Source organism: Pinus tabuliformis, chromosome 9 (genome assembly GCF_031772625.1).
Source record: "Pinus tabuliformis cultivar Carrire ecotype Pingquan chromosome 9, CPIR1, whole genome shotgun sequence".
In the NCBI taxonomy this organism is placed as follows: Eukaryota; Viridiplantae; Streptophyta; class Pinopsida; order Pinales; family Pinaceae; genus Pinus; species Pinus tabuliformis.
Window position 1 is genome coordinate 802,264,089 of NC_142307.1, and position 7,015 is coordinate 802,271,103.

General features: G+C 42.5%; 1 pseudogene; it reads right to left on the minus strand.

The window, feature by feature from the left end:
• Positions 1 to 6,345: 6,345 nt before the first annotated feature.
• LOC149151198 (alpha,alpha-trehalose-phosphate synthase [UDP-forming] 5 pseudogene) lies at positions 6,346 to 6,733 on the minus strand (annotated as a pseudogene).
• Between the last annotated feature and the right edge of the window lie 282 nt (positions 6,734 to 7,015).

A 7,015-nucleotide genomic window follows, 5' to 3' on the forward strand; every position in this document is an offset into this window, starting at 1 on the left:
TAGAGCCTTTGAGAGGGAATGAGGATTTCTAAGAGGATATTGAACCCGGTGTTAAGGAGAGGTTGGGTGCTTTTACCGCGAGATTCATCCCTAGTCACCAACTCTATCCCTCCTCTAGTGTAGTGGACTTCACATCCCGAATTAAAACCTTGGGGGGAATTGGATAGTTTATGAATCATACTATAAGTAGTATCGAAACCGGATCTAGTGGCTACCATCCGGATTCCACCTTATATTCTCACTAGAGAAACCCGAATCCAGACCATTGGCTTACACCTTGGACCCTACGTTACACTTACTGGGCGAAGACCCCGGACCAAAACCCTTGGCCATTATTCGGGTTAGGCAAGAACCACGTAGGCGAGGATACACTATGTAGGTAAGAATACACTACGTAGGCAAGAATACATCGAGTCGAGATGTGCTTGCTATCACTTCGATTATACGAATACATCGTGGAGGCAGGGCCACACATTTGGTCGGGGCGTGTCGGCCTTTCTCCTGGGTGGGAAAGAATACATTATGTAAGTGAATACGTGTATAGGAAACTCTCCCTATTCACAGTGGGGTATTCTTAAAACGCCCTACTATTATGAATTCCAGCCCCCGTATATTATTTCAAGGGCGCCCTTGCCCCCCGGAGGGACAAGCAGCTTCGCACCTTAATAATAGTGGGGTTGGAGATAGAGATAGAGAGCACTCGACTTGTTAGATGACTCTACCTTTATGCTGGAACCGGGAGAGAGCGGAGGGTTTGATTCACTCGACTGCAGATGACTCGATCTTAAACTCGACCGATCACTCGAATTACCTGTTGATCATTCGACCTTCATGCCATGCCACCTGTTGAAATGCACTCACTTTGAATCAGGCGCCTATCATACAGAAACCATATCTGATATTGATGCAAGGGGGATAACATTCTTGGCAAAACCACCCCCATCCACCTACTGATTGACCTTGGATTCTTGGTTGGATCATGAATCTCAGCCCGCTTCTACGATGTAACAAAAACCTCCTTAGACGTTACTTACAACCTGAAGATACTAATACATAATCAATTACAACCATTACTCTGGTGAGATAAGCACTTGGTCAGCTTATTCATATTCATTATGTAGAACACATGTACCCGCGTGTGTTAGTAGTGGTGGGATGGGAGTGGTGTGTGCTTCTGTAATCAGTTAAGAGAGAGAGGATGGGTGGGATTGGTATGAGAGAGAGAGGTGGGATTGGTATGAGAGAGAGTTCGTTTAGTGGAGAGAGGTGTTGAAGATAGCTTGGCTTTGGAGACAGGCGGGATAGAAGCTAGGCACGAAGACGCAAGCTTGAGCGAGCTTTCTCCTTGTTGAGTTTGCTAGCTCAGGTTCTCTGGTTCAGGTGAGATGATACGAGATTGTTTCTCAATGTGTCCAAGGCCATTAAGATTGTTGTGCGCTTGACCCCATTAAGATTGGGGCTTCTGGGATCAGTGCCTTTCTCATGTGCCTTGACGAGAGAGACAACCAACCCTTTCGATTCAGTGCCCGACCAGAACCATCCGTTTAGGCTGGCCTTAGTGTGTCTGCTGGTTAGATTGCCTTGGCTTATCTACCTTTCCCAGTATATAAAAAAAAGATTCGTTTGGGTTGTACCGTGAAAGAAGTGTCCAATATATATTCGGTGGTAAGGTCCCGTATTCACATTGCCCAGTGATAAGTAGATCAATATGTATGTGGATAGTGGAACCAATGTGATATGGGGGCACGGCTCAATACAGTCAAGTGAGGAGAAGGAAAAGGGTCTATATTCACATAGGGAGTCCGATGGTGACCAACAACCATAACCCTCCCTCCACCTTAGGGTTCAATGTGGATATACACGGTTTCTGTCCATCCATGGGCAAAACCATTCGTTCGTTTTGACTAGAACGGGCATAGGTCCAAACACCAGCCAGGCAGCATGATCACTTCGTTACTACCCCTCCTTTATGGATGGATTTTTAGGGTTGGTGGTTAGTGGCTCTGAGAAGAGGGCTTGGTGCCGGTGTAAGGATTCACTGCCATATAGGCGGTTCTTATGCAAGGAGGAAGACCGATTTGCTACCATTCAGAGTTCTTTCATGGAGAAGTGTTGAACTACCCTACTTATGCTAAAGATATCTTTGCCTTAGTTCGAGCAGTCAATAAATCATCGTATTATCCTATTATATCTAGTTACCGATATATTAGAGATCATCACTTCCTTATAGAATAGATAGCGCAGTGGAAATCTTTTCCATGACTTTCACTCACTTACCTAATAACTCACTTTCCTGGTGGGTCATGCTCCCCATACTGCCTACCTAACGTAATGACATCCCCAGATTCTAGGTACCCAATACACCTACCTTAAGTAACTCACCTATCCCTTTCCCCTCACTCACCTGCCTTAACTCTTTATCCTACCATTACCTGGGGAAGCAAGGTAAGTCAAGCCCCTACCTGCCTGGGAGAAGGAATGGAGCTTCCCACTTAGCTATTCGTTCACTCCTACCTACGTCGTTCACTCATGCATGCATAACACCATACCTTATCACCTTATAAGGAGGGAGTAAGACCATACCTGATGGGGAAGTCAGTAGTGATCTCCATAGAATATAAGGTAAGGAAAAGGGAAGATAAGGTGAGAAAGATCTCCCTCAAATTGAAAAGGGAAGGGAAGTGGAAGATAAGATGAGATATACCTCCATAAGAAGATGACAAGAAATATAGACCCTTAACGTGCGTGTCAGATAAATAGACTCCACAAGATATCTGTGCAGAGGCTCGGCTTAAATACGAACCATGCCTTAGATACGAAATACTAAAGCCTTACACGCACGATGAGGACATCTTCACTTAGGGGCCTACAACGAAGCATTAGACAGGGGCCTAGAGGCAAAGGGGTAACCAAAGCATAAGAAAGGGCTGTTCCCTGCGAAGGAAGCATTAGAAAAGGCCATAGAACAAACTTAGAACCTGGGAGCTGACCTTTTGAGCAGTCTAATCATCTTATTACAGTCTTACAACCTGCAGTCTTACTACCTTAGGAAGAGTATGCCGATACTCTGATCATGCTAAGAAGATTAGGATCTTGAGTTCAGTCCAATAACCCTCACCATATGAATAGTGAGCCCCCTAACGGGTCCTACCGGGCCTCAAATTAGATTGCGTAATTACGTATATAATGAATGAATGCATCGATATGTGTCATTACGCTCCTACCTACAAGCCCTCTCACCTGCCAAGCAATCTCACCTGCCAAGCAATCTCACCTGCCAAGCTGAGCCAAGCCATCGAACCAATCTAATAGAATATATGCGTTGTCTGCAACGAGAGATCTTATATATGTCATTTCGGTTTCTGAAGGAGAGAGATTGAAAGCAGATCTTATATATGTCATTTTCACCTTGGCGGAGGTTTTTGAACTTTTAGCTCCTATTTGGCCATTTGATGGAGGCGGAGGTTTCTTCTCCCTACGAGATTATTTGATGGAGGCGGAGGCGCTCTTCCCTCTCCCGTTGGTCGAGCGATGGCGGCCTTATTAGTCGAGCGTTCGTACCTCACCCTGCCGGGGGCACGATGGCGGCCTTATCAGTCGAGCCTGCCTCTGCATCCTCTCCCGTTGGTCGAGCCCTCTCCTCACCATATGAATAGTGAGCCCCTAAAGGGTCCTTTCTTTCCTAACGTCAAGCAAGCACTACGTTCCTCTCCTTGACAGTCGAGCCTGCTTGCGCATCCTTATTAGTCTAATAAAAAAATAAACTCGAAAAAAAAAACCTTTTGACGGTGGCTGCGGATTTGACCGATCTGGACCGATCTGGCTTCTTTGCGTTCATTCTCCCCTATACTCAGTGCTTCCAATCAACGTGCTTCCATGTGCGTTATTTGCGTTCATTCTCCTCTATGTTGACTCGGTGCTTCCGATCAACGTGCTTCAATGTGCTTTTTTTTTTTAGTTTTTTTTGAAAAATTTTGGGTAGATTTTAAATAGGAGTTGTTTTTAGTGTGATTTTTTGGAAATTCCGGTGACAGAATCCAGCGAAAAAAATCGAGATTAAATTTTGATTTGTATTATTTAAAATAGTTTTTTAACTGTATATTTGGATTCACCAGGAAAAGTTTCTTTTTAATTTCATTCTTATCATAATATAAAAAGTTATCAGGATCATGTGATAAGAACGCTTTTGTTTTAAATCAACCTGATATATGGTTTTTTGAAACAAGGTTGTATTGAAAAGGAGTTGTCTTTAGGGCGATTTTTTGGAGATTCCGGTGACGGAATCCGGCGGAAAAAATTGAGGTTAAATCTTGATTTGTATTATTTAAAATGGTTTTTTAACTGCATATTTGGATTCAGCACCCTGAAAAACCCCTGGGATGCTTTGATTGTGCAGAAATTAGCTATCAAACTTGCAATTTCAATAAATTGCTGTCGAATTTTGACCGAAAAATACACCGGAAAAGCTTCCAAAAAATCCCTTTAAAGACAACTTGTATTAAAAAGGGGAGTTGTTTATGAAAGTTGGGCTAAAGATCTTTTTAAAAAATAGAAAAAGAAAAATTATTTTGAATGGCGAGCCTTATTTCCACCCGTACAAGTTATTAGTCCCTGCCATCTGGCATCCGACAGGGACTATAGTAATCGTTCCAGACGGAGATAGCATTAGTTCGACCTGCTTAACCTCATGAATATCCACTTTCTTTCGCGAATATCCAAACTTTTTAAACTTTTTTGCCAGTATTCTTTTTCATCGCCTTATTTGGCCTCTTCCCGAGGCAAGAGGGCGGAAAGCATATGTTATATGCTATGTTTGCTTCAAATTTGTAAATTTAAATTCAAACTAATGCTGGACTAATGCCAGCATTAAATCTCAGGCATTTTATGTTAATCAAAATGTGTTCTGTATAATACAAAACCATCTTATGATAGGGAAGCACCACCGCACTGATGCCACCTGCACACCATGCATTACTCTGTCATTCCACCTGCACACCATGCATTACTCCGGGCATGCTGGATTGTTGTCTATTTAGGATCTCTTCCCCCTCGTCGGCCATCTCTGAGACTGTCTCGGCTGTGGCGGGATTTCTGTGCAGAGGGCGTAGATCATTCAGGTATTCTTGAAATCAAGAATCAATTTAAATCCTGCAAAGATAAATGTAATTTGTTAATAGCAGTAATGTATTCCATTAATCGTAGAGAACGCAATGTTGGATTCAACAACTACCTATTCTGGTCTCTATCATAAAATCTCCCATTTGTTAATTTTCTTGTTTGTTTGACAGACCGCTTGTTTGTTTGACAGACCGCGTAGGTAAGTTTTACTGATCATGCAATTTGGTGTAGGCCATCAAGAAAGTGGACTTTGTTATCTCAGCTGTAGGGGATTTCCAGCATGCAAGTCAGATGAATATCATCAAGACCATTAAAGAAATTGGAGTCATTTCATGAAAATTCGTGGTGACATAAAGGTAATGTTCTGAGACTAGTTACCTGGTGCCATTATGTAGATTGCGTGCAGACAGAGTCGGTTTCTTCAATTGCTGTTCCTGGACTTGCTCTTGCTGCTTTTCCCTCAAAGTAAAAGGCAGACAGAGTCGGTTTCTTCAATTGCTGTTCCTGGACTTGCTCTTGCTGCTTTTCCTAGTTATTTTGGGCCGACGCAGCAAAGGGGTCAAGCTCGTGGGTTGGACTATCAGAGCCTAATTCTGACGGACCTGAGCATAGAATTGTTCAATTATTTATTCATGTAGAGAATACAAAAATATTCATATACATTTAGTTGATTCAATGACTTTTATATTTTAATTATTAATGCCTATTCTGCATTATTAGTTCGTGCCTTTCCTACAGGCAACCAGCACTCCTGTAATTGATCTTCGCTTTTAATAAATTCTAGAAGTGGAATTGTTTTTACCTGTTCTGTTTTTCTTTGTTCTGACTAATTTATCCCTATGTGGTCTCTTGGCAGGAGATTCACAATGTTGTACTTCACAAGGATTCATTTCCAAAATGCTTCCTGTGTATAGCTAATCCTCTTAGGATCTATTTCAATTTCAAAATATTTCTAAAATCTAATTAATTTGAATTCGCCATGAAACCACATAAAAAAATTAGCTGATTACCGCAAATTTGTCGAATCTTGTCCGCACTGTTACGATCCTCTTTTTCGCGGCTGCCCTCTGTTCGCCGAAGCCCTTGCTTTGGACCTGAAGCCTCTTATTTCTTTCTCCAAAGGGGCAGCAGTAACCCATGGTTAGTTTTGTCCTCTCTGCAGTTTCTTGTTTGCATGTTGTTGCATTTGAACATCTTTCTTACCAAATGTGTCCATTTATTTGTAGCTGCAACAACAACAAATAGAAAACACGTCTTCAAATTATGTACTCAAAGTGAGCTCTGCAACTTGAGCAGATAAATTCCATGCTGCCTGATCAGAAGCTGTGGCCAGACCCTGAAGCATTCTTACGACATCCACAGTATCATCAAGATAGTATTTTGCTTTACTGGGTTTCTGACCAACTGTGCATGCAAATACTTCTGCTATCGGAGAAAGTGTAGGTCCTGACATAGCATTTGTGATACCCTCAAACATGTCCTCATCTGACCTGTCATCTCCAATGCACAGGACAAAGTCTGGTCGTTTCCCTCTCTGCACCATTGTTGACAGAAGGCGCTCTGCTACTAAACCTTTGCTTATGCCCTGCAGATCCATCAAAATAGATAGATAATGCAATCAGATTATGAGCTACTAAATGACCCTTGCTCCAGAACAAAATATTGAAAAATAAGTGCAGCCACTGTTTGCAGGGATTCGCTTTCTCAAAAAACTTGTAATAAAAACTACCAGATCCGCTACTCATATGCCTTCTCTGTCGTAGGTAGCTATGGATCAGCGGCTGAAGCAGCTTAAGATCCCTCGCTCTGTTCCGTTTCCCTCCCCAAAAAAACTAGGCTCTAGCAAGAGAAACAGCGGCAAGACCAGCATCACAGCGGCAGGACCAACATCACAGCC